Raw genomic sequence first — 10,061 nt, forward strand, 5'->3', positions numbered from 1 at the left:
TGTTTTACCATTAGGGACCTTTTAATCCATTGACCCGGTACATCAAACTGACACATGCTGTAGGTTAAAGGGTTTACTTCACTATCGCCATTACTAGACATGATGTGTGCAATCAGGGTTTGGAAGGAGTTGGTCCAGTGTCTTTTGTAGAGGAGGAAGTTTATAATTCTTTGTCTGTCTCAATTAAACTAAACTTGCCTCAGATAAGCCACCTTGATAGAACGGTTGCTTGTTCGTTTTAAATCAATTTATGAAAACAATTCACATACAAGCCCATGTCAGCATACTTATATAAATCACCCTGGGGGTTGGATGCCCTCCATGCCAAACCAACCAATCATTCTATGTTCACGTCTATTGAGACTGCATGTTGATCGTTGAATATTGAAGGTTGGATATTTGCATGCACTTTGAAACAATAGAAGAGCAGGAATTCCCTTTTTTATGATTTCTGCTTTTGCTCGATATATGGAATTGAAACTGTTGATCTAAAATGTTGAGTGGTCAGTAGCCTACTAGGCATTCACAATATTGTCAGTATAATATCAGTTACTGCCTGATATAACTGTCACATTATACTTGAATGTGTTTTGATTTTAGTTTTGAGGACTTTGCTTACCGTTGTTTCCTGTTTTCTTTGTTTAATTTTCCCGCTCTTTGTTTGTTACTATGTAGGTCTAAGTACTCCCATGTTTCTGTTCCTTGTCCGGTATTGTTTAAACCCTGCATGCTGTTTCGTTGAGTTTTCTAGTATTGGATTACCTGAGTTTACTTTGTTTAATAAATACGCTGCACTTTGATCAAGCCTTTGCATCCCATCTTCTTCATTGGACTTAAAACGTGACATTAGCAGATTTTTTGTTGATATTGAATATGTAATTATGCTAATTTCTCGTATTTTTGCATTTAGATTACCCTTGCCACCATTAACACTCACTTTAAGTTAATCTTCTAATAACTAAATTAAAATAGCAAATTTCAAAATGAATATCCATTTTTTATTTTATTTTTGTGGTGTTATGGCTTTATTGATTGATTTTAAAAATATATATATATATATAATTAATAATTAATAGTAAAAAATGAAATAAACCAATACAAGTTTTTGTTGTACAAAACAGTTTAGAATTTTAATATTAGCCATTTATCTATGGCTTATTATGGACATATTTAAGTGCCTCTATTATGTTGTTGTATGCACACTTCAGATTCTCGCCAGAAGTAGGCTAGTGTCACAGTTATCTGGACTTATTCATCTTTCACTTTCATTTACTTTCAGTTTGTTTTCATTCATCACACTTTGTTTGATTTTCCCGCCACTCATCAGTTGTCATGGACACTCATCAGATCATCACACCTGTTCGTCATCTCCTCATTATCACTGTGTATTTAAGTTCCTCACCTTCACTCTGTGTTTGTTGGTTGTTGTTTGTGTGTGCATGTTACACACGCTGTTATGTTCTCTTTGTGGACTTTCCTGAGATGGTTTTCATTAAAGAACCATTTTGTTTATAGAAACCTTTTTGAACTCTCCTTTGTCTTCATCTTCATCCTTGTGACAGCTAGTGGGTAATCCGGGTACTTTTTGTTTACTGTTTACATTTTTTTTTGTACAGTGAATTTTGGTCGTTCTACTTGTCACATACTGTTTTTCGCCTAGTATAAAGTAGAGAAGTATGCAATCTCAGATGCAGCCCTGGATGCAACACAAACAGACAATTGAAGATGAGACCTAACATGTGCAGATAAGTACAATAAACATTTACTTGTGAACTTATCTGGTGTCTGTATGTGTATATTGTGGGAGAGATGTGGTAATGGAGTGAATATGTATGCAACTTGAGCATTAACCCAACCCTAGTGTGCACCCAAGGGTAGGGAAAAACAGGAAAATGGGTGGATAGTGGAGCATATGTGCATGTAAATGTAGTGCTGCCGCAATCGTGACCGAGCCCTCTCACAATAGGTTTCCTCAGTGCTTGATACACAGTGATATGAGCTATACGATGGTGTTATTCTTTCCATATCAATTCCAGCACGAGACCTTGTCCTTTTGAAATGCATGCAATGTGGATTTTTAGTGCTGAAAACAGCATCTTCATGACATGTTGACAGCACAAACTTGCAGGCCTCAGCTACAACAGTGTTTGAGGGCGGGTCGAAAGAGACAATGTTCTTTAGCAGCAAATTAAGGTCGTAGGCTGGCATTATGCAAATTTGTTACATTGTTATGCAGGTATGTAACAGAAAGTGAGACTGGAATTGCTGACTGGTTTTGGCAGTTCAGAATCGATTCTCTTTTTTAGGAGACAATGACTTTATTTCTGTCATGACAACTCTTGGAGTGTTTGGCATGGTAATGGATATGACAATGTTGATATGTTTGGTCTTGGCAGATCTGCTACACTGCTGCTGCTTTTATTGCTGCTGCTGCAGAGCAAGTATGATTTGCTACTGCCAATACATGCATGACATGCTGCTGTGAGCAAGTAAGACATGCTGCTGCTGTACAATATAGTATACATGAATTACCTGCAGCAGATCTATACAGGTGGAGCTGGGGAAGCTGGAGGGTTTCTAAAAGCACGCTGCACTGCTAGGCAAATGCTACTGTATTTGAAGGTTGAGCATGCAAGCTAATTGGATACTTATACAGCAGGAGCCCTATAGATGATCTGGCACTAGAGAGTAGAATTGGATGCCTATATATATATATATATATAATTATTTTTTTTAATTTTTTTATTACTTAAAGCGACACTATGTAACTTTTCAACCTTCATAATATATTTCCAAGATCCTTGTGATGGTACATCGACTTACAATAGGTTGAATGACACGTCTGCCATAGCCTGACAGGGTCTGTATCGCTTTTACTGGCACTATGTAACTTCGGTGTTCGGGTAGTAACAAGAGCACAAAAAGAACTACAAAATTCGACTGCTTTACGGCATACGTCACTTCCCCCACCATTTCGTCAAATTTGGACGTGAGAGGCCAACCAGCCACCAGCGTTTGTTTTCGGCTTTCGTGCGTATGTTTTTGTCATGGGGGTTGTTTAGACCTGGCCACTTTATGTGTTTTCTCAGATCGGATAGCTATCCGATCGTGAAAAGTCCAGGTTTAAATGCCCTCCGAAACGCATTTGAGACGGATTTGAATCCGATCCCTCAAACCACTTCAGGAGGAGATCTGAGACGCATTCCAGACGAAACTGGACAAGTGTAAATGCATATGGTTTTTGAAACCACATATGTAAATTGTACTCCTCCCAAAAATGCTAAAAAAAAAAAAAAAACGTGTGAGAGCGTTGTATAGGCTATTATGTTATATCCAGATATGACGACGCGCTGGAACACGCATCACCGCAGATGAGCAACTGCATCAAGCCAACGTGCAAACTATCGCAAATCAAAGTGAAAGTCAGTCGCAGACGCTTATCACTAGGGATGGGTACCGAAACCCGGTATTAAACGGGCCCCGGTGCTGAATTTTGAAAGACCGCTGGATCGTTAAGCTCGGACGTTATCGGTTCTGCTGTCGGTACTGGAGAAATTATGAAAGTACACGTGCTATTTATTATTGCTATTAAGAAATTATTATCTTGCGAATATATATTGAACCATTTGTCTGTGATGCATTTTTGCTAAAGAGAGCGAGTGTGTGTGTGTGTGTGTGTGTGTGTGTGAGAGCGAGAGAGAGCGAGCGATCTTTCACGCAAAGCCACGGCGCGCGCAACACAACAGCCCTGCTTAATGAGTGACGATCATGAGGACAGAACATTCAAAAGGTTACACTTTAGATCTTTGATATTAAACTAATTTTATTTTAGATTTAGATTTTGGCTTCCAATGATTATAAAAAAGAAGATATTTGAGGTGTAACCATTAAAAACTAATAACTAAGACACATTCTCTCCAGCGCAACTTCCTTCCCTTCACAGAGCGATGCGCTGTCATTTCTCCCTAAAACCCAAAAGTAACGTCAGAATCTGCACGATCGGTGATTGTTGTAAAATGTAGTCTATACTGTTGCTAAACTGCGGGACGCGTTTGATAATAAAAGGCTATTAAAAGTACCAAAATTGACGCAATAGACGCTGTTCCAAAATGCGGCGCACGCTCTGAAACACACCGCAACGAGACAAGCAACGTATATTTTGGGCTTCGTGTGCGCATCTAAATGATCAAATACACAAATATGTCAAAATGGCCGTCTTGGAGATTCACTCAGACAGTTTATTCACTTAAATACAGTTTATGTCTTAAATCGGCGTAAATAGTTGGGAGAAAATATGAGGCTTAATAATGATTAGATCTGCATTTGGTCTTAAAGAGGCAGCAGTCTAATAATCCTGCTGACGATTGCTCCATTAATGTGAATCAAACAACAAAAGGCAAAGAGAAAATCAGTCGCAACTCTTGAATGATATAAGCTTTAATCTATCTATGATAAACTATGCAGTGTTATTTTACATCTGACTTTATTAGATGTCTTTTTAACCCATATTACTCCTGAACAGTAATGTCAGTAGACATTACTGAAATTAAAGCACTGGGTATATAATTTGTATATTTGTTTTATTGTATACTTTTTTTTTTGTTTGACCATGTGTTTGTACTTTGTTTTTGGCGTCCTGTCTGTCTATATAAAACACAAAAGCCTGCACCCTTCTGCATAACATACATGTTTTATTTGTTTTGTTAAAGCATTGCTTTTTCTTTTGCTATAGATATTTATTTTACATTTCAAAATATAAAGCAATATTAATTATGTTCTAAATTATTTTCCCCCCTTTTTTTAATATAACAAAAAGAACCGATAAGAATACCGTTAAAGTACCGGATCGATAAGGAGTATCGGTAAGAGTAGTAATACCGTTAAAACCTTAACGATACCCATCCCTACTTATCACACAATCTTCATCATTAAAAGTAAAGAAACGAAATGATCTTACCAGGGCTGTTACTGCTCTCTCTTATAGCGGTCTTTGATTTTGAAATTTTAGCTGATGATCTATAAAATGCAGCTCATATCTGTTGCTTTCGTGACGACGCTGTTGATTGATTCCTGCGATTATCATGAGAACAGCTTTCAATATCTCACATAATTATCATAAATAAGCCTAACGTAGAGGTTGTAAATAGTGTAAACGAGCACAATTTGCAAACTATTATGATAAATTGCAATAATCATGTCTAATGACATCATAACAATGTTATGAAATAATGCGACGTACATTTAACTTGATGTTATCTGGCATTTTGTAATGTTTACATTCCAATAAAAACAACACAAATTAAATTATACAGTAGTCCTAGACTATAGACTATTTACTTGTGATTTAGCTGCAATCATGTAAAAATGTTATAATATAATTTACGACAGTGCTAGTATTCCACAGCGACTATAACTGCCATACATATTATTTCTGTTATTTAACATGTTTTGTTATATTTGTTTAATCCATTCATGAATATTGAGTGTTGAGTTTAACTAGGAACTAAAGTACATTTTGCGTTGCACTCTGGCACTTTAAAAAAGGTGCAACAGGAAAAAAATTATTCTCCGTGTGTGGATTAAGGTTACACGTGTTTCTGAGTGAAGAAGAAAAGAAGATGTTTTTCATTTTTGTTTTTTGAACCGGGTATTTTCAAGTGAACTCATTCCCTCTTGGTTATGTGCAGCCAGCGAGGTATGTGTATTATGTTTGTATTTCCCGAGTGTATTTGTATCTCTTCATAATGTGAACGTGATTATTTTTTACATTGTCATACTGTAGTTTGACGGTGGATTTCATTGATGGTGAATGTGATGGCGGACAAAAAGATGACAAGAGCAATAAATCCATCAGTAACCAGAACCATGGTGTCGTTTATTTCCTGGAGGGAGTGATAGTCAAACTCGGACCTGCGTCAACGTTCCCGAACCTGCTCGTGCCCGGCCCGGACTGTGTCACAACTCGGCAAGACGGGATTTAACACAGATAAGCCCATGTTTAACATTAAGGACCTGCAGTTTATCAGTGTTTCATTAAGACGTCCATAAGTCAGACACTTAAGCGTGTGTTCTGAAAGGTGACAATAAGTTTGAACACTACAAAGGACTGTTTGTAACCTTAATAATGACTGTGGTTTAAATTGTATAAGGGGAATTTATTGATATTGTCTAAAGTAATTGATTATTTGAAAAAGGAGATTTTTTTTGTGCACATTTAAGCAAGCCAATATCTTTCAGTTTTTTGAAGTTTTTATTATTTTCTAAGCATGTTCACTTAAATGTGGCCATAAGCAGTTTGTCAAGTGTAATTGACCAAACCTTTACAATGTTTTTGCTTTAATTGAAGGGTGATTCTAAAGGACATTGACCTAATTTAATTTGATTGTTCACCTCAGTTTTAAAAAAAAAAAAAAAAAAAAAAAAAGGAAAAAATCTGCTAGGCAATTCCCAGATAATGTAAGATGTCACAAACAAGTGAAAAAGAACAAGTGTCAGAGAAGTCTGTAAAGCCTCGTAGAAGTGAAAGAGATCGAACATTAACAGAAAAGGGAAAGGAATTTCAGAAGGAGAAAGTGAAAGGATTGTTACTCAGCTTTGACAGTGTTTATGAACGCTGGAAAGTTTTGACTAAGGTGGCTAAAAAATCTGTAATCAAACAAGATCCCAGTGATATCCTCCAAGAACACATTAAAGGTATTCAAAGAGAAAAATCTGAGCTGAACAGTGTTTATGATGAATACAGAAAGATTGACAGCCCAGCTCATGACATGAGACGCAAGTTGGACAGATGTGCATCCATCACCAGAATTGTAATACAGAATGCACAGTCTCAGGTTCAAGGAAATGAAGAGGAGATTATTTGGCCTGATGCTTCATCTGTATTCGCGTCTTCAACCTCCAGTGTTTCACTTCAGGGCAGTAATTCTAAGTCTAATTCCATTCACTCTGCTGTATCCTCATCCAAAAGACAAGAAGCTGCTGCTGAGTATGCGCATACACAGGCTGTATTGAAGATTATGGATGAGCAAGAAAGCCACCAAGCAGAACTGCAGAGACTTGAAGCTGAGGATAAGTTGATAGTTGCAGACCAAGAAGCAGCTGCATCAACTCGCCGTCTTCAAAGAGAAAAGGAAGAAATCGAACGCAAGATAGAAAGAGAGAGACAAGAGGCTGCTCTCTTAAAGAGACAGCATGAAGAGAATGCTGAAAGAAAAAGGTCAGTTGAAAATTTGAAAAGAGAGCTTGAGCGTTTGGAAGAGTTGAAAAGGCTTAATGCAGCCAAAGCAAAGCTTCAAGTGTACAATGCAAATGAGCTCTATCCAACCCAAGACTTTGTACCACAAAACTTTAAAGCTGAGTTGCCTACAGATATGCAGATCATAAATCAAGCGAGTACTGCTGATCAGCATCCACCACCGCTCAGAGATGTGACTCCTAGAAGTGAACTCCAAAATGACATGCGAGAGCTGGTGAAGGTCTTAGCTGAAGCTATGACAGCAAACAGGCTACCCATTCCAGAGCCTTCAATCTTTAGTGGAGATCCACTCAGGTTTAATCATTGGAAATCATCCTTTCAGACACTTATAGAGAAAAAGAATATTCCAACTGCAGAGAAAGTCTTCTTCCTTCAAAAATATGTCGGAGGAGCTGCTAGAGAAGCCTTAGAAGGTCATTTTCTGGCTGGTTCAGAAGATTCATACAATGCAGCATGGCACCTGCTCAATGAAAGATATGGCCAACCCTTTGTAATTGCCAAGGCTTTCCGAGACAAACTACATGCATGGCCAAAAATAGCTTCAAGAGAGAGTGCTGAGTTGAGGAAATTTGTGGACCTTTTACGCAGTTGCGAAAGCGCTATGGCTAACAATGAAAGTCTCCACATTCTTAATGATGGAATTGAGAATCAAAAACTTGCTGCCAAGTTACCTGACTGGTTAAGCTCCGGATGGAACCGAACAGCCACACAATATTTACTTGAACACGGAAGATTCCCAAACTTCAGTTATTTTGTGGCGTTCCTATCAATGGAGGCTAGCATCGCTTGCAACCCCATTACATCCTTCCATGCATTACGGCAAAGTGAGTCTGATAAAGCTAAGACCAGGAGCCAGACCATTATGATCTCCAAGAACCAAACTGTTGGTGCCAAGATCTTCACAACAAACACCAGTGAAAGGAAAATAGTCACATGTGTGTTTTGTAAAAAAACAGGACACAGCTTACACAAGTGCTACAAATTAAGAGAGAAGCCAGTTGCTGACCGTGTAAAATTTATACAAAGTGAAAAACTGTGCTTCGGCTGTTTGAGCCCTGGCCACCAGTCTAAGAGCTGCAGTAACCGGATGGTCTGCGATTCATGCTCAAAGAGGCACCCAACATGCCTGCACGAAGAACGTTCAAAAGGGGACCATGAACTAAAGAAAGAACAATCTAAGGAAAGAACTCAACCACAAGACGTCACAAAGGAAACAACCTCTAACAGAGTTGTGCAAGATACTAATAGTACACAGACGTCGGCAATAGTACCTGTCTATGTGTCAACGCCAAGTGATCCAGACAAGGAAGTTCTCGTCTATGCTCTGTTAGATACACAGAGTGACTCTTCATTCATTCTTGATGAAGTGGCAGATGTTCTTGATACAAACACTGAACAAGTGAAGTTAAAACTGTCTACGATGTCGTCAAAGGGGACGATCATTCACTGTAAAAGACTTAATAGCCTACAAATAAGGGGCCTATTTTCCTCCAAGAAGTTAACAGTGCCGACAGTTTACACTCGTGACTTCATCCCTGCTAATCGCACACACATCCCAGTGCCTGAGACAGCAAAGGCATGGCCTCATTTGGAGCATCTTGCTGACCACATCGCGCCTCAAAAGGATTGTGAAATTGGTCTGTTGATTGGGTACAATTGCCCACAAGCTCTAATGCCACGAGAAGTCGTTTGTGGAGAGGAAAGCCAGCCATTTGCTCAGAAGACTGACTTAGGTTGGAGCATAGTGAGTTATGGTGACCCAGGTGAACACTACGGTGATGCAATTGGAGTAAGTCACCGCATCATCGTAAAACAAGTCATGCCTGAAGTGAATGCAATGGTCAAGCTTAAAGGAGAAGTCCACTATATTTGCAACACCCAGGTCAGTGAAATGTTCTCTCCAGATGACATAATTAAGATGTTGGAATCTGATTTCAGTGAGAGAGGTGGAGAAGAGACAACCTTCTCTCAAGAAGATCTTCACTTCTTGGCTAAACTGAAAGACGGAATCAGACAGAAGCAAGACGGTCATTTTGAAATGCCCTTACCTTTCAAACAAGAAAGACCAAATCTACCAAATAATAAATCATGTGCTGTTCAACGTCTAATGTCCTTGGAACGAAAGCTCAGGAGAGACCAGCAATACTGCACTGACTACTTGGGGTTTATGAAAGACATCATTGCTCGTGGCGACGCAGAAAAGGTCCCTGAAGAAGAGCTGGACAATCAACCAGTCTGGTATATTCCCCACCATGGCGTATACCACCCCCAAAAGCCTGGGAAGATACGAGTGGTTTTTGATTGCTCAGCAAGGTTCCAAGAAACGTCACTGAATGACCAACTTCTTACTGGTCCAGAGCTCACAAACACCTTGGTGGGAGTTCTTTGTAGGTTTCGCAAAGGCCCGATTGCCATCATGTGTGACGTGGAAAAAATGTTTCACCAGTTCCATGTAAGGCCTGAGCACCAAGACTATCTAAGGTTCTTATGGTGGGAGAACGGTGATCTAGAGTCTCCACCCTCAATTTTTCGGATGAAGGTCCACCTATTTGGGGCAGCCTCCTCACCTGGATGTGCCAATTTTGGACTTAAGCATCTAGCCGCTCAAGGTCAGGATAAATTTAACCCAAGCACTGTTAAGTTTATCCAAAGGAATTTTTATGTTGACGATGGTCTGGTATGCGCAACATCTGACGCTGAAGCAATCCAATTGATTAAGGAAGCGAGAGAGCTTTGCAGCACAGGCAAGCTTAGACTACACAAATTTATCTCCAACAGTAAGGAGGTAATGAAATCAATACCGAAG

Source organism: Leuciscus leuciscus (assembly GCF_965113295.1).
Source record: "Leuciscus leuciscus genome assembly, chromosome: 5".
In the NCBI taxonomy this organism is placed as follows: domain Eukaryota; kingdom Metazoa; phylum Chordata; class Actinopteri; order Cypriniformes; family Leuciscidae; genus Leuciscus; species Leuciscus leuciscus.